Here is a 19,207-nt window from a genome sequence, read left to right on the forward strand (position 1 = left end):
TATCCAGTGACCAGGACCCAGCCCGTGCCATCCCCACATCCACACACAAACCTCTCTCTCTCTCTCTGTCAGACTGACTTGTTAGAACCAGCCGAGATTGCTGCAGATCTGTTCCAGTCCCAGAGTCACAGCTTCTTGATGCTGTTCAGACTGAGCTGGAGGGAAAGGAATTGCTGGATCCTTCCCTATTCCAGCAATTGTTTCACACAATTCCCAAGGGATCAACACAAGGTATGAATGAGACTGACATGAACCTGTAAAGTCAGCAAGTTTTACTTTTTGATTGAGTTTCTGAGGGTAAACATCAATCCTTTTCACAGACGGCCATCCAGTGATTACACAGATCTGTTAAACAAGTCTGTTAATTGTACAAATGACCATGAGATTCAGCTCTTCCTTGACAACAAGCTAAGGGACACTGAGGTAATGCCAATGGTTCTGCAACATTATACAATATTGGGGTGAAGATATAGCCACAACTACTCCTCTGTTTTCATTGATTTGGTTCCAGTTTCTTCCATCTGTGGGAAAGTTGGCATGGTGGCTCAGTGATTAGCATCACTGCTTCACAGTGTCAGGGACCTGGGTTCAATTCCACCCCCTGTCTGTGTAGAGTTTGCATGTTCTCCTTGTGTCCATATGGGTTTCCTCCTTCAGTCCAAAGGTGTAGAGGTTAGGTGGATTCACTATGCAGTAGTGTCCAGGGGTGTACAATGCTAGGTGAATTGACCATGGTAAATTGGGGTTACAGTGTTAAGGTGATGCACTGAGTTTAGGTGGGATGCTGTTTGAAGGGTGAGGGCAGACCCAATGGTCCAAATCACCACCTTCTGCATTGTAGGGATTCTATGATTTAGACAGATTGGGCAAAGAGAATGAATGAGCAATTGACTTCCAAAACAGGCTGCATAAGGATAATAACAGAGCACAATTTCACACAGAATTACCACCATCTGAAATAGTTTAAGAGAAAAGAAAAAATAAATAGGAAATTCAGTCTCCTCACTTCAGGGGCTGATTCTGAGCTGGCTACCCACAGCCAGTGTACTGTGCACATGTAGATAAAAGGTGACCTGATAATGGGATACCAGCTCTGTGCAGTTTTTTCAGAATCACAATTATTTTACCATCTACAACACTACCTGCATCCCCCTACACACCATTCCCAGCAGCATCTCATTCATCCACCCACAAAATCAGCCACTAGAGATATGCAAATGTCAAGTTAAGATATTAATAAACTTTCCATGCTTTGGAAACACTAGGATCTGTATTTGGTCACTCTATGCTGTTCTATTTGTTCATTACAATGCTGATTTATGTAAAAGAACATTTCACTGCTTTCTTGATCTGGTGCCTGAATTTGGACTATGTTGCCCCACAAATAAATGCATTTGTGCAACCACTTCAATTCACCAAAATAACTCCGACTTGTTCAAATACGTGTAAAGAATGATTTCCATCGATGGGATCAGTTCGAGGAATAGTATTGTAAATGAAATTTATCACATATGTGGATCACAAAATAACAAAGCTGCCAGAAATGGTAGAGAGTAAAATTATAGACCTCCTTCTGCTCTCCATCTCTGGATCACTGTGATTCTTTTCTTTGTTCTGACCCCTTAGTCCCTTACGGACTCAACTGGCTACTATAATGTGTCTGACTGTCAGAGCGTTGAGCAGCAGAATTAGATCAAATGGCAACAATGGATTAAGAACTGTAAGGAACCATTTAAATCCCACCCAGCTGGGATTCACTATAATAGATCGGCTTTGAAATACAAAACCACGGTAGGTTGTTGTTAGAACTACAACAGCATTTCTCTTTGTGCAATATTTAGTTTTTCATTTTCTGGAAGCAGATAGTGACAAAACGATCAAAGCTAAAAGTGACAATGAACCAAACAGAGCAAGAAGTGGCTGTTATTGACAGGACATAGTTTATGCTTCACACAGGAGTTTTATCTAAGAAAGATAAAGGGAAATAATAAACATTGATCTGCCTCAGTATGACCTCAGTGATAACAACCATCAGATCAGATGCTGCCATAGCCACCAGGGAGCAAGAGGTGCAGGAAGACAGGCCACACTTTCCAGAGACAAAATATTAAGTGCCACTAAATTAACTGTTGCTAGGGAGAGAAAAGAAAATAGACTAAAATAGTTTGAAGCAAACATACTGTCCGAGTCCAGGTTATCATATCTGTATTTTGATACAAAAAGACATGGACTTTGAATTAAGCAAATGGTTAAACATCACAACTGCGATCTCATTTAATCTCAGACATACCTATTCCAAGGTTTAATACACAGAGAGTTTATGGGATAAACTTTAGTCCACTTCCTGAAAGCTGATTGACATCTTTGTAAGTTTCAATGAGATTTTTGAACCTTGATTTAACTGACTTTGCAGTTTGAGCATTTCCCAGCCTGGTGTGGGAAATCAGGAAGCTGAAAGGAGGTAAACCCAGAATCAGTGAAAATGTAAGCACGCTTCTTATCAGGCTGGAAAAATGGGAATGGTTTTCTTTGACTTAGCTCACCTATTTTAGAGTCACGAGAAGCTAAAGCTGCACAATGTTGAAGATCGGATCCCATTCCGGTTGTATCTTCAGATCGTACTGGGATTTGGTCAATCTAAGTTTGGTCAGACATTCCTAATTTTAGACATTACCTGGACCAGAATTCCACTCCAGATTCCACCATGTTACCCCATTTCCCATCACACCTCTGGATGATGACTTGAGTGGCCTCTTGCAGATGAGTAACAGAAGGTCCAAATACGAGGATGAAGCCCTGTATGGAAGAGTTGTCTTCTGACCAAAGTTTAAACACATTGCTAAAGAATCATATCATGAGCAGTGACCTCAGTTACCAAAGTGGACCAAATGCAGCTGGACCTCAGTTTGCTCTGGATTCCCCATTTGGGTAGGGGTGGGAGCAGAAGAGTAAGATGAGTTGGGACAATAAAGCAAATAGAAACAAAACCAAAGCTTTTGGAACAGATTTAATTCTGTGGAAGGGTCACCAGGCTCAAAACGTTGACTTTGTTTTCTCTCCACAGATGCTGCCAGACCTCCAGAGTTTCTCCAGCAATTTCTGTTTCTGATTTGATAATATCAATTTTTCTTTTGCAGGCATCGCTGGTTTAGATATCACTGTACTAAACAGTCATGCCAACTACAATCAGAACCTCACTTGTATCCAAGGCAGTCAATCAAAACTCCAGAGTTAATTGAGACCAACCGACCAGTTTGAAAATATATGATAAAAAGTGACCTGGTATCTGCAGAAAGACGGTCAGCAGTATCAGTCCCACAGTAAAACCAGCATATTTACACAGTTTCTGTACAAACCCACTTACCCGGAATACCAATGATGGCCAGGATCATGTCATATATTTTGCTGACATTGCGAATAATTCCGTGCATTTTCTGACTGCATTACTCTGCCTCGAACAACCCGACTGAATTAAACTTGGAGTCAATGAAGCCAATTATCTATATTCTCTGGAAATCTCCACAGGGACATTCAGGTTGCAGCATTTTCAAAGATTTTGTGTACAGTTTGGGTTAACAAATTCTGGCAGCTATCCACATCAGAACACTGATGAGGTAGAATATGATGATACTGAATTGTTAAGTAATACAATTGGATAATTTATGTGAATCAATGAATTTTTTTGTTGCAAAAGTATGCAGTATTTTATGAAATAATATGTGCAATACACTCCATTTCAAATCATACAGAACAGAAAAGGCAAAGTGACCGTAGTCCTGATCTCTCATTAGACAGAGGTCACTGGTAAAAACAATGACTGCAGATGCTGGAAACCAGATTCTGGATCAGTGGTGCTGGAAGAGCACAGCAATTCAGGCAGCATCCAAGGACAGGCAAAATCGACGTTTCGGGCAAAAGCCCTTCATCAGGAATAAAGGCAGAGAGACTGAAGCGTGGAGAGATAAGCTAGAGGAGGGTGGGGATGGGGATAGAGTAGCATAGAGTACAATAGGTCAGTGGGGAAGGAGATGAAGGTGATAGGTCAGGGAGGAGAGGGTGGAGTGGATAGGTGGAAAAGGAGCTAGGTAGGTCGGACAAGTCCGGACACGTCAGGGGATCGTGTTGCTGGAGGTTAGAAACTAGGATGAGGTGGGGGAAGGGGAAATGAGGAAACAGTTGAAATCCACATTGATGCCCTGGGGTTGAAGTGTTCCGAGGCGGAAGATGAGGCGTTCTTCCTCCATGCGTCTGGTGGTGAGGAAGCGGCGATGGAGGAGGCCCAGCACCTCCATGTCCTCCGCAGAGTGGGAGGGGGAGTTGAAATGTTGAGCCACGGGGTGATTTAGTTGATTGGTGCGGGTGTCCCGGAGATGTTCCCTAAAGCGCTCTGCTAGGAGGCGCCCAGTCTCCCCAATGTAGAGGAGACCGCATCGGGAGCAACGGATACAATAAATGATATTAGTGGATGTGCAGGTAAAACTTTGATGGATGTGGAAGGCTCCTTTAGGGCCTTGGATGGAGGTGAGGGAGGAGGTGTGGGCACAGGTTTTACAGTTCCTGCGGTGGCAGGGGAAAGTGCCAGGATGGGAGGGTGGGTCGTAGGGGGGCGTGGACCTGACCAGGTAGTCACGGAGGGAACGGTCTTTGCGGAAGGCGGAGAGGGGTGGGGAAGGAAATATATCCCTGGTGGTGGGGTCTGTTTGGAGGTGGCGGAAATATCGGCGGATGATTTGGTTTATGCGAAGGTTCTGTCCTTGTTGCGGTTGGAGGGGTTGGGTCTGAGGGCGGAGGTGCGGGATGTGGACGAGATGCGTTGGAGGGCATCTTTAACCACGTGGGAAGGGAAATTGCGGTCTCTAAAGGAGGAGGCCATCTGGTGTGTTCTATGGTGGAACTGCTCCTCCTGGGAGCATGCTCCTGCCCCACTGAACTCATCTCTACCTACCTCGACACTGTCCTATCCCCCCTAGTCCAGGAACTCCCCACATATGTTCGAGACAGAACGCCCCTGGTGCTCACCTTCCGCCCTACCAACCTTCACATAAACCAAATCATCCGCCGATATTTCCGCCACCTCCAAACAGACCCCACCACCAGGGATATATTTCCTTCCCCACCCCTCTCTGCCTTCCGCAAAGACCGTTACCTCCGTGACTACCTGGTCAGGTCCACGCCCCCCTACGACCCACCCTCCCATCCTGGCACTTTCCCCTGCCACCGCAGGAACTGTAAAACCTGTGCCCACACCTCCTCCCTCACCTCCATCCAAGGCCCTAAAGGAGCCTTCCACATCCATCAAAGTTTTACCTGCACATCCACTAATATCATTTATTGTATCCGTTGCTCCCGATGCGGTCTCCTCTACATTGGGGAGACTGGGCGCCTCCTAGCAGAGCGCTTTAGGAACATCTCCGGGACACCCGCACCAATCAACCAAATCGCCCCGTGGCTCAACATTTCAACTCCCCCTCCCACTCTGCGGAGGACATGGAGGTGCTGGGCCTCCTCCATCGCCGCTCCCTCACCACCAGACGCATGGAGGAAGAACGCCTCATCTTCCGCCTCGGAACACTTCAACCCCAGGGCATCAATGTGGATTTCAACTGTTTCCTCATTTCCCCTTCCCCCACCTCATCCTAGTTTCTAACCTCCAGCAACACGATCCCCTGACGTGTCCGGACTTGTCCGACCTGCCTAGCTCCTTTTCCACCTATCCATTCCACCCTCTCCTCCCTGACCTATCACCTTCATCTCCTTCCCCACTGACCTATTGTACTCTATGCTACTCTATCCCCACCCCCACCCTCCTCTAGCTTATCTCTCCACGCTTCAGTCTCTCTGCCTTTATTCCTGATGAAGGGCTTTTGCCCGAAACGTTGATTTTGCCTGTCCTTGGATGCTGCCTGAATTGCTGTGCTCTTCCAGCACCACTGATCCAGAGGTCACTGGTGGTGGTTTAACCTGAAGATCACGACATCTCAGACAAAGGGAAAGGTTGAGAAGGAGAGTCCTTCTTGGTAACCTCAGCCAGGGTGCCATTTGAACTTCTGCTATTAGTATTACAAGCCAGCTGCCCTGCCAACTGAGCTAAACCAATGGCTCATAGTGTTCAGGGCTGTGCAAGTTAGGTGCATTAGATTGGGGTAAACGTAGAGTAGTAGGGTAGGGGAATGGGTCTGGATGGGTTACTCTTCAGAGGCTCAGTGTGGACTTGTTGGGCCGAAGGGTCTGTTTCCACATTGTAGGGATTCTGGAAAAAAAAGGCAATTGTGATTGTTGGCTCTTATTTCAAGGAGGTTGGAGTATAAGAGTAGGGAAGTCTTCCTGTAACTGTACAAGGTGCTGGTGAGACTACATCTGGAGTACTGTGAACAGTTTCAGTCCCTTTATTTAAGGAAAGGCATCATTCCATTGCAGGCAGTTCAGTGAAGATTCACTCGGATGGTCCCGAGAATGGATGGATTGTCTTATGAACAAACATTAAACTGTTTGGGACTGTACTCACTGGGATTCAGAAGAATGAGCCGTGATCTCACTGAAACATAGGCTTTGACAGGGAAAATGCAGGGAGGATGTTTCCTCTCATGGGAGACTTGGCCAGTTCACCGAACCTGCACAGCTTTGGAATGTGGAAGGAAACTGGAGCATCCTGAAGAAACCCACACAGACACAAGGAGAACGTGCAAACTACACACAAACAGTTACTAGAACAGTTTGTTGATGGTGTTTGGAGGTGGCAGAAATGGGGCTTATGCAGTGTAGAGATGCCTAACTCACATCTGGTTTTCTTCCATTGACCAGTCCCTTCCCACTTACATCTATAATTTCTCTAATACTTTACGTCAGTTTCAGAATTTTCAGTTTGCAGGCTCTAGCCACCTCCCCTTTACCGTGGACAAGCAATCCTTTCCCCATCCATCCCCATCAGGGTGGTCTCAGGGCTCTCTGCTTCTTCCTGGAAAAATGGCCTGATGGGCCCTACCCACCACCACCCTCCTCCACCTGGCTGAGCTTATCCTCACCTGAACAGCTTCTCTTAATGGCACTTACCTTCTTCAGGTCAGAGAGGTGGCCATGGATACCCACGTAGAGCCCAGTTATGTTGTCTCTTTGTGGGGTATGTGGACAAGGGAAGAAAAGAAGAACTGAGTTAGGTCTCTCTACACTCCATAAGCCCCATTTCTGCCACCTCCAAATGTCATCAACAAATATGTCCTCCCATCTCCTCTCCTCCCGTATCAGCCTTCTGCAAGGACCATTCTCCCTGGGAGACTCTGGTGCACTCCTCCTTCATTCTGCAACCCCAGAAGGTGGAATATCTGCCCATTTACTTCCTCCCTCATCAATATCTCAGCGGCTAAACACACCTTCTAGATGAAATCATGCTTAATCTATACTTCACTCGATTTAGTTTACTGCAATCCCTGCTCAAAATGTGGTCTCTACTACACTGGGGAAACAAAGCATAGACTGGGTGACTGCTTTGCAGAACATCCATGTTCTGTGTGCAAAAAAATGTCCCTGAGCTTCCAGTTGCTTGAAACTTCAGCATCCCATCTTGCTCTCTGGCCTACATCACTGTGTCAGGCTTGCTGCATTGTTCCAGAACAGTGCCTCATTTTCTATTTGAGAGCTCTAGAGCCTTCTAGACTCTGAGTTCAACAATTTTAGAACTTGAAACACCTTCTCCCATTCCTTGCCCCAACCCAAGCCTTGTCCTTGCCTGGTCTGCTATTACATACCAACCCATTATTAGCCATTAATTTATCCCCCTATTAGCTATTTGATTTCCCAGGCTGCTCCACTTCTCCGTCTGCCCAACTGTTTATCTCTCTCTCTGGGCTCTATCTCCACTTTACTCCTTCCCTCTCCCACCTCCAACCCACTCTATCTTCTGCATAAAAAAACGCTTTCCTAGTGACTAGCAGCTCTGTGGAAGAGTCACTGGACCCAAAATGTTAAATCTTAATTTCTCTCCACAGCCACTGCCAGACTTGCTAAAGTCTTCCAGCAAATTCTGTTTTTGTTGGTGATATTAGATTAGATTACTTACAGTGTGGAAACAGGCCCTTCTGCCCAACAAGTCCACACCGACCCGCCCGGACCCATTTCCGCCCCCCCCCCCACCTTCACCTAACACTATGGGCAATTTAACATGGCCAATTCACCTAACCTGCACATTTTTGGACTGTGGGAGGAAACCGGAGCACCCAGAGGAAACCCACACGGACACGAGGAGAATGTGCAAACTCCACACAGACAGTCACCTGAGGCAGGAATTGAACCTGGGTCTCTGGCGCTGTGAGGCAACAGTGCTAACCATTGTGCCACCGTGCTGCCCAGACTTGCTAAAGTCTTCCAGCAAATTCTATTTTTGTTGGTGATATGTTGTGATTTGTTTAATTAAATGCTGATTGGAAGCTGCTGCTGTTCCAGACCAATCATGTGATGCTGAGTGACCAAGGAACATTGCGATTTGCTGAAACACTGGGGTTTCCCGAAGTCCCAATGGAGGCTTTGATTACAGAACATTTAGGGGATTGATGGCAGCGAAACCTCCAAGCAGCTTTCACCCCAGTGGATTCGCAAATGGAAGTGTATTGAATTCTATCTTATTTTGTTCATTAAACTATACCTTGTACAGAATCCTGTACAATGATTTTTATTGACCTCAGTATCATTATGGTTATGGGGTTTTAGTGTGGGCTCATTTGATATAATTAGCATTTCTTACAATATGGTACTTGTTTGAATCAAGTTGCCTGTTACCTTCCCTGTTTTACTATGGTGTTAGATGTGGAGCTGGAGTTGAGCATGATTTTCTGAATTCCCATATCTGCAGAATCTGAGCCAAAATGTAGAAAGAAGCACGAGCCTGGGTTATGGCCAGAGCTACTTTTACACTTGGATGTTATTCATTCACCCTCCATTTGCCTAAAATAGTCACATTCGCAATAGTGTTTATCACATTGTACACAGATCCTCAGAACACAGTCACCGGGCATGTGATATCAGAGTTAATCACTTATACTTGCAGTAACCAGCAGTTTCCTTCTACTATGTTAAAGTTTTAGGTGAAAGTGAGGACTGCAGATGCTGGAGATCAGAGTCAAGATTAGAGTGGTGCTGGAAAAGGACAGCAGGTCAGGCAGCATCCGAAGAGCAGGAAAATCGATGTTTCGGGTAGGAGCCCTTCATTAGGAATGAGGCTGGGAGCCTCAGAGGTGGAGAGATAAATGGGAGGGGTGTGGGGATGGGGAAAAGGTAGCTAAGTGTGCAATAGGTCAGAGAGGAGGGTGGAGTGGATAGGCGGGAAGGAAGATTGGCAGGTGGGACAGGGCATGAGGAAGGTGCTGAGCTGGAAGGTTGGAACTGGGGTAAGGTGGGGGGAGGGGAAATGAGGAAATGGTGAAGCCCACATTGATGCCCTGGGATTGAAGTGTTCCGAGACGGAAGACGAGGCATTCTTCCTCCAGGCGTTGGGGGTGAGGGAGTGGCGGTGGAGGAGGCCCAGGACCTGCATGACCTTGTCAGAGTGGGAGGGGGAGTTCAATTTCTGCCGTCACTCATAAAAGATTTTATCTTTGTGACTAAGGCTGTGCAGAAACGTGAGCATAACTTCAGTACACCATGCACTAACTTCATGTCCTGAAGTTTGACGATCTGCGAACAATATTATGTCATTATTGGAGCATTAACACTTGCTTCAGTTCAAGTGGACAAGTAGAGGTCATTTTAACCTAGTTGCTGTGCTTGATTGGTTAAAGTAGTTTAATACTGAAGGGCTGTGCACTGATACTTTATATATGATTTCCAATTTCTTAAGCTTCGTTTTTAGCTAACATAGTGACCATGTGCTATTGCATTAGACAGTTTTGGGAATGTGGCCTGTGCCACCTCCACTGGAGGCCTAACCAACACCTTGGTTGGCCGGATTGGTGATAGCCCCTGCATAGGTAAGCATAAGGTATTCCTAACTTATCTGCTTTTGCACGCTCTATCCATGCAGTCACAGAGCAAGAGAAACCAACTTCCATTCACTGAGGGTGGAGCAAAAGGGAAGTTGGAGGGCTTGAAGGAGACTGGGGGGAGATAAGGAGGTCAAGGAACTATAGGAAGCAGGGGAAATGGAAGGATTGGTGAATGGGGGGAGAATAGGGAACGGGGCTGAATTCTGCCTGGGGAAAAGGTAAATGGAGATGGAGAAGAGGGACACTTGGAGGGAAGTCCCATGTGGAACCAAACCACCTTTTATCAACTATCATTCCTCCATCAAATACATGCACTGGCCATTCATCCTGCTGTCAGTGGAGCCTGTTTCTTTTTCTATAAATAGTTTCTATCAAATCTTCCCTTCACCTACTCTGCTGTAAGAAGAATATTCCTAGCTTCTCTTGGTTCCAACTATTCTTGCTATCATCCTTTATCCTCAATACCATTTCAGTGAATCCCCTTTTTGTGTGTTGCCATTCGTCCTATATTATGTTACCCAGTGTTGAGCAGAGTTCTCTGACTGGGACTTAACCAATGATTTTTCAAAATCGGGAGAAAATCTTTTGCTTTATTGCAATCTTTGTATCTATTTGCTCCTTCATAATGTCAGAGGCGAGAATATTTACTGATGACCGTACAATGTTAAGCACCATGTGCAGCTCCTGTCCTTACTGTATCCTGGAGCCACTTGTCAAGCTGTTGCTTCCAATTCTGGAATCTCCATCATTGAAAAAGACAAAGTTGACAGGTGCATTCACATTCGTGTCCTACCTTAATTTGGAACTAGATTGGTATTCCTGCATTGTCACTGAATCAAAGTCATGGAAGTCCCTGCCTAACATCAGTATCGATGCATCTTCACCAGATAGACCAGTTGTTCAAGTTGGCAACTCACCAGCACTGTCTCAATGGAAGTGAATGACAAGCCTTGCTAGTGTTGGCCCTGTTGCTAAACTGTAAGTTAAAAACAAGATTGCTGTAAAATCACGTATCCATAACCTCTTAACACAAATGGAGCTCCATTTCAGGTGCATTGTTTATAGATATGTTCTATGTTCAAAGTTATTGCACATCTCTAGAGCAGGTGGGATTTGATCCCAGGCCTCCTTGACAAGACACACAGATTTTACCTAAGAGACCTTCAAATTATGGATTTATGAGGTGCAATTTTGGATTGATTGTCTAATCTATGTTATAACTCAGTCTGTAGATGCACTATTTAGTTCCTGTAGAGGGAAATAAACGTTTTGCTTTGGGAGCAGAGCATGATAATTGGAGCTGTTCTGGGAATGTCCTTAAAACAGGTAAACATCTTATAACTCCGACAACTTTTCATAAGCCACAACAGGTTTTAAAACTAAATTGGTTGGTCAGCTTGTCTGAAACATCCTACAAAAGCAATAAAAATCATACTAAATATGAAACCTTTCTGCCTTCTCCCCATGCTCAGTAATTGGACTGCATTTTGCAGCTGAGGATGATGTAAAAATGCTGAAAATATGTGTTGCTGGAAAAGCGCAGCATCCAAGGAGCAGGAGAATCGACGTTTCGGGCATGAGCCCTTCTTCATTCCACTGACTGCCTGATTTTACAATATCATCTCAAAGGTCTCTTCTGTTTTGAGCAACTGACTATGCAGTGATTGGGGAAAAAAAATGATGTTTTGCAGTGCCCTTCCTGAATGACTTCTGGATTCTCACCAGAAGTGAAATTCATTTTGAGTATATTCTGTCTTCATTTAGATCTCCATCTAACCTGCATCTTTATGTCCAAGGCCTTTCCAAATGCTTGTTCCTTTTCAAAAAACTTTGAGCAAAGAGAGAGTTTTAACTACTTCAAGTTAAAGTAACAGTGGTGCAATATAGTTCGTATTTTGAAATACTTCCATTGGAAACTTTGACGAAAGAAAGAGTAACAGGGATTTTAATGCTTGGCTTTTTTTTTAAAACTGAAGACAATTCTTTGAGAAATCTAATCTAATCTAAAAATAAAGTGACAAAGCTGATTGATGAGGGAAGGGCTGTAGATGTCATACTCATGGACTTCAGTAAGGCATTTGATAAGGTTCGAGCTGAAAATGTGTTGCTGGAAAAGCGCAGCAGGTCAGGCAGCATCCAAGGAGCAGGAGAATTGACGTTTTGGGCATGAGCCCTTCTTCAGGAATCTTCGGACTCATGCCCGAAACGTCGATTCTCCCGCTCCTTGGATGCTGCCTGACCTGCTGCGCTTTTCTGGCAACACATTTTCAGCTCTGATCTCCAGCATCTGCAGTCCTCACTTTTTCCCATTTGATAAGGTTCCCCATGGTAGGCTGATGGAGAAAGTGAAGTTGCTGGGGCTCCAGGGTGTATTAGCTAGATGGATGGAGATCTGGCTGGGCAACAGGAGACAGAAAGTAGCAATGAAGGGAGTTTCTCAAAATGGAGAACTGTGACCAGTGGTGTTCCACAGGGATCCGTGTTGAGACCACTGTTGTTTATCATATACATCAATGATCTGGAGTGATGTACAGGTGGTCTGATTTGCAGATGACACGGAGATTGGTGGGTTAGCAGATGATGAAGGGGACTGTCAGAGAATGCAGCAGAATATAAATAGATTGGAGAGTTGGGCAGAGAAATGGCAGATGTAGTTCAATCCGGGCAAATGTGAGATGATGCATTTTGGAAGATCCAATTCGACAGCGAACTACACGGTAAATGGAAATGCCCTTGGGAAAATTGACGTACAGAGTGTTCAGGCCCTGAAGGTGGCAATGCAGGTCAACCGACTGATCAAGAAGGCATACGCCATGCTTTCCTTCATCGGACGGTGTTGAAGAAAATCTCAGATGCAGACCTTGGGAATTGACCAAGCTTATTACATCTCATAATATGTCATGGGTAGCAGCCAGTCCACAAAACAAATGGATCGTGACTGCGTCGAAAAGCTCCAGTTCAGTCGGGATTTATAAATGGCCCAACGACAATTTGCTTAACTAGACTCACTACCACAATTAGCCACTAGATGGCCGACTTACACTTGCATGCAGCAGAGTTGAGACCTTGCCAAGAGTGGGTATTAATGGTGTATTGTTCTCAGGACTTGGGTCAATACTCTATATTCAAATGCTGATTAGCGACAGTGTCCAGATAAGGCAGTTCATAAGTCATGCGAGTAAGCATACTATCTCATAGGTAAGGCAAGTCTATTTCTCGAACAAATTATACAATGATGGAAGAGAAAGTTAAAAATCAGACAACACCAGGTTACAGTCGAACAGGTTTATTTGGAAGCACTAGTTTTGGAGTGCTGCTCCTTCATCAGGTGGTTGTGGAGTATAAGATTATAAGACACAGGTCTTTTTCAATATATCATTTCAGTTACATCGCACTGTAAACTTTTGCTATAAATTCTGTGTCTTACGATCTTATATTCCACGACCATCGAAAGCGCTGCGAAGGCTAGTGCTTCTAAATAAACCTGTTGGACTATAACCTGATGTTGTGTGATTTTTAACTTCGAACCGAATGCAATATTCTAAGTATGCTTAACCAACATAATATAAAGCTGCAACATGACATCCTGACTCTTGGACTCAATGTCCTGACCAATACTGGAAGTACGACACACACCTTCTTAACACCCTATCGACATGCATGGCCACTTTCAGGGAGCTACAAACTTGAACCCTAATATCCCGCTGTACATCGATATGTTCAGGGTTCTGCCCTTAACTATATACTTTTCCTGAACATTTGATCTCCTAAAAAGTAGCACCTCACACTTAGACAGATTAAATGCCATCTGACATTTCTCCGCCCATATCTGCAACTGATCTATATGCCGCTGCATCCTCTCACAACCTTCTACAATATCCACAACTCTACTGATCTTTGCATCATCTACAAACTTACTAACCCACCCATCTACAACTTCATCCAAGTCATTTATATCTGTTAAAAGGCAGAGGTCCCAGTATGATTCCCTGCGGAACACCACTAGTCACCATTCTCCAGCCAGAAAAACACCCTTCCACAACTACTCTCTGCCTTCTATGGGCAAACCAATTCTGAATCCATGTGGCCAAGTTACTGTGGATCCCATGCATTATACTCTTCTGGATGAGCCTACCATGAGGGACCTTGTCAAAAACCTTACTAAAATCCATGGAAACAATATCCACCCGCTCTATCCTCATCGATCACCTCCAACAATTCAACCAAGTTAGTACGACACAACCTGCCCTACACAAAGCCATGCTCACTGCCCCTAATTAGGCAGTGCTTTTCCAAATGTGCTTAAATCCGATCCTGGAGAATTCTGTCAATAGCTTCCCAACGACTGATGAAAGTCTCACCAGTTTATAACTTCCTGGATTATCCCTAATTGCAGTCTTGAACAGAGGAACAACATTAGCTGCTTGCCAGTCCTCCAGTACCTCTCCAGTGGCTAGTGAAGATACAAATGTCTTGGTCAAGGTCCCAGTAATCGCCTCTCTTGCCTCACTCAAAAACCTGGCGTAGATAGCATCAAGCCCTTGCGACTTATCAACCTTAATGCTCTTCAAAAAACCCAATACCACTACTTTCTTGATCTCAAAATGCCCTTGCATATTAGCATGCTCCACACTAATCTCACTATCCTCTCAATCCTTCTTCTGGGTCAATACTGACACAAAGTATTCATTTAGGATTTCGCAAGCCTCCAAGGTCCTACCTTCTCCCTCATTATCCTCTTGTTTTTATTTTTAATGTATGCCTAGAATGCCTTGGAATTCTCTTTAAACCTATTTGTCAATTTCATGGTCCCTTCTTGCTCTACTAATTCCCTGCTTGAATTCTTTCCTGCTTTCTTTATATTCTTTACAGTCCTTGTCCAATTTTAGCTTCCTAAACCTTCCATTTGCTTTTTTTCTTTTTGAGTTAATTCACAACCTCCTTCTTTATCCAAGGTTCCCTTGCCTTGCTATCCTTATCCTTTCTCCTTACTGGAACATGCCGGTCCCAATGTTGACCCGTTGGGAACTCCACTCCAAATCTTCCTCCAGCCAGAAAAATATCCACTGACCATTGACTCTCTCTTTCCTATCACTCAGTTAATGTTGTATACATGTTGCCCGTGCCTCTTGTACCATGACTTATAATCTTCTGCACAATTTGTTGTATGCTATCTTCTGGAAATCCATGTTAATCACATCAATAACATTGCCCTCATTGACTCTTTCTGTTAAGTCATCAGAAAACTTCAGCAAGATAGTTTTACACAATTTCACCTTGACATTTTTTAACCAACCCACCTTTTTTGATGTGTGAGAAACAGAGCTCACAATATAATAAATTTCAATCTGAGTCAAATTCCGAAGCAGCAAATTTTATTGAAACATTCTTGCAAGAAGGGGTGACTAGTAGGTAGCCACCCGATCCAAAAATTACTCCACAATTTATACAGTTTAATTCTCAGTACTTCCCCGTTTACCTCATTGGCCTTCAAACCTATCAATATTCCTTATTGTGTTCTGCCCCTGCCCAGCTGTGCTCCGCCCTTGTTTACTTCTCCCCTACTCCAAGCCGGGTGACCCTCCCCCCATCAGTGACTTGGCTTGCCTCAGTGCTGACATGAGGGAAGTTTGCTGAGCTTAGAATATCTTGATGTTCTTTTTCAACTTATCTATTTGTCTGTAACCTCTTCCAGTGTTTGCAGGCATGTTCCATTCTTGTATGCACATTTTAGCTTACTCAGCTCTTTGCTGAAACCATTATACACTGGTGTAGGTTAGTTCATTCACCTTGCATAAGCAATTATGCTTGCAGAAGTAACACTACTTTACCAATATCCCACACATGTGATTATCAGTTTTATCACAATAGTTGTTTCCAGAAGCTCTCCCAACACCAGTGTTAAACTGACAAGGATGTCAATTCCAGGATTAACTTACAAGTCTTCACAGAACAAGGTCATAATGTCGATAACCCTCCAGTCTCCTGACACCTCCTCTCAGTCCAGAGGAGACTGTAATGTTGTGGCCAGTGCCCCTCTCACTTCAATCAGAATCCTTGGATGTATCTCATCCTGATCTGGTGTCCTGTTAACCCCGAGCGCCAACATCATTTGGACAGGTAATTGGATAGAAAAACTTTCCTCCTCAGTGTATCCGCACATTAACAGTTTACTGATTAGTATCATAGATGTTTTCTTACCCTCACTGGAAACATTTGAAAATAAACTCTCCAAATTCCTAACCACGAGCTCGCGCAGAGTCGGTTAAACGGCCGCGCCTCGAGACCCCGCGTGAGCCCTCGGGGCGGGCCTTTACTCTCTTCCAGCTCTGATTGATCAGAACATCTGTCAATCTCGTGCTTATAGCCAATAGAAGTGCGGTCCCGCGTTGGGAACGTCATCTGGAAGTGAATGTGGATGAAAAGAGAAATCGCTGGAGAAACTCGGCAGGTTTGGCAGCTTCTGTGGAGTTAAAACAAAGGTAACGTTTCAGATTCAGTGACCCTTCATCAGTACTGAAAGTAGCTCGGAAAAAAAGTGCAGTTAGTGGCTCTCAATCCTGCAAGAGGTGGAGATGGAGCCCAGAAAGAGAGAGAAGAGACCCAGATAAAGGGGATGATAATTGTGAGGCAGGGAGAAATAAAAGCTGATACAGGGGAAAATGTAGGAGCAGATTACTGCAGATACTGGAATCTATTGAAAACAAGTCACATTCCTGATGAAGGACTTATTTCCGAAATGTGGACGGCACATCATTTCTGCGTTTTTGGGGTTTCCCTTGAGGGAAGGAGAGGATTGATAAATCAATGGCTGAAAAGGTGGTGGAATGTGCAGGGATTCAGTCTCTTGGATCGTTGGGATCTCTTCTGGGACATAAAAGATCTGTTCAAAAAGGATGGGTTTCACCTGAACTGGAAAGGGACCAATATCCAACTGGGGAGATTTGCTAGTTCTACTTTCGGATCCTGCCAACATTTTTAGAGTGGTGAGGTGGGAGCTTCTAAGTAACAGTGCATAGACAGAAATATGTGGATGGTTCTGAATCAGAAAAGAGCAAGTTAATTCGAAAGACAGACATGAGCGGTCAGAGAATGATTTAACTTTCAGGTAAGGCTGATAAGCTCAGCGCATGTATGGGAATGTGGGTTTGGGATGTCAAAGCTACTCCAGGAGCTTGGCTGAGGAATTGACAAGAGAGGCAGCTCAACATTCCAGGCTTTAGGTGTTATAGGAGGGATAGTAAGAGAGGAGAGGGAATGGCATATTTAATTAAGGAATACATTACTACTGCAATTAGAATAGATATTTCTGAGGGACTGTCATAGTGTTAAAGTTTTGGTTGGTGAAGAATTTGTAAAATGTGTTCAAGAAAATTTTCTTTATCAATATATAAATGTTCCTGTAGAGAATGAGCAAACCTTGAATATCTTTTGCAAAATAAGGCAGAGCAAGTGACTGCAACTAGTGATTGTAATGCTGTTAGTTTTAAAATAGCTATGGAAAAGGATAAATCTTCCAAAAAAGTTAAAGCTCTTAATTGGAATATGGCAAATTTTAAGGGAATGATGCAATAACTTTCAAAAGTTGATTAGAGCAGACTGTTTACAGGTAAAAGTATGACTGACAAGTGGGAGTCTTTAAAAGTGTGATAATGAGAATTCAGAAGCATATGGTCCTGTTGCTGGAAGGGTGTAAAGAGGGTAGAAACATGCTTAAAAAGGAAATCAGAAAGGCAAAAATGGAAAATTAGACAGCTTTGGCAAGTAAGATTTAAGATAACCCAAAAAAGATTCTATAAACACTTCAAGAGCAGGAGAGCAATGAGAGAGAGAGAGAGAGAGAGAGTAGGACCCTTTAAAGATCAACAATGTTGTCTTTGTGTTGAACCTCAGGAGGTGGGAGAGATGGTAACTGAATATTTCACATCAATTTTTACTGTTGAAAAGAAATGGGGGCTTGAGAACTCCGGGAAATAAATATTGATATTTTAAAAACAGTTCATATTACATAAGAGGAAGAACTGGAGGATGATGGCATAGGCATTGATTACCGTGTTTAGCCGGCTCATCTTCAGCCATATCTTTCCATTTTTTCTTATTGTTAAATTATTCAAAATAGTGCTGTGTCATTGTGACAAATGAAATGTTTTCACTTTTTTATTGTATTTTTTATGTAAAATGCACATGCCAATAAAATAATAATCAAAATCAAATCACACCAAAATTGGTAGTGTAGTGGACAGTACAGATGGTTATGTCAGAGTACAATGGAATAGTCATCATATGGGCCAATGTGCCAAGGAGTGGCAAATGGAGTTTAATTCAGATAAGTATGTGGTTTTGCATTTTGGTATGGCAAATCAGGAAAGGACCAATACACTTAATGGGAAGTGTTGTCAAATAAAGAGACCTTGGGTTGCAGGTTCATTGTTCCTTGAAAGTGAAGTCGCAGGTAGACAGGGTAGTGAAGTAGGCTTTCGGTGTGCTTGCCTTTATTGTGCAGCGTGTTGAGTATGAGAGTTAGAAAGTCATGTTGCGGCTATACAGGACATTGGTTAGACCTTTTGGAATGCTGTGCGCAATTCTGGTCACCCTGTAGTAGGAAAGATGTTGTTAAACTCGAAAAGTTTCAGATTTACGAGGATGTTGCCAGGGTTGGAAGGTTTGAACTGTAGGGGGAAGTTGAATAGGATGAGGCTATTTTTCCTGGAGTATTGGAGGCTGAGGGGTGACCTTTATAGAGGTTATTAAAATCATGAGGGGCATGGATAGGCTGAATCACCAAGGTCTTTTTCCCAGGGGAGAGGAGTGCAAAACTAGAGGGTATAGGTTTAGGAGACGGAGTTGGATAATCAGAAGGACTTAGAGAAGGAATCGAGAAGTTTGGACAGTGCAATGACACAGGATTGTTCCCAATTGTTAAACTTACTGTTGTTTCTGGCATTCTTACCTGCATTTCATTTCACTTAATTTTATGAAATCGGTCATTTCTTTCACGATCACAGCAGCTGGTAACATTTATATCACAACAGAACAGCTAACACTTTCATAGAGATTTTACAGAACGTGATTCACACCTGTCCAAGAAAGCAAATAAATTTTGAATACAGGTAAACAGGTGAGAATGTAAATTCGAGAATTTAGAGGACAACATGCTCCATTATAAAGATTAAATCACATACTTTTTTAAAATTTGTGTCTTTTGATTGCAAATGCATTTTCAGCAATACTTTACT

This window comes from Chiloscyllium plagiosum, unplaced genomic scaffold (genome assembly GCF_037043375.1).
Source record: "Chiloscyllium plagiosum isolate Xiang-an unplaced genomic scaffold, Cpla_swu_hap1 HiC_scaffold_47, whole genome shotgun sequence".
Classification (NCBI taxonomy): Eukaryota; Metazoa; Chordata; class Chondrichthyes; order Orectolobiformes; family Hemiscylliidae; genus Chiloscyllium; species Chiloscyllium plagiosum.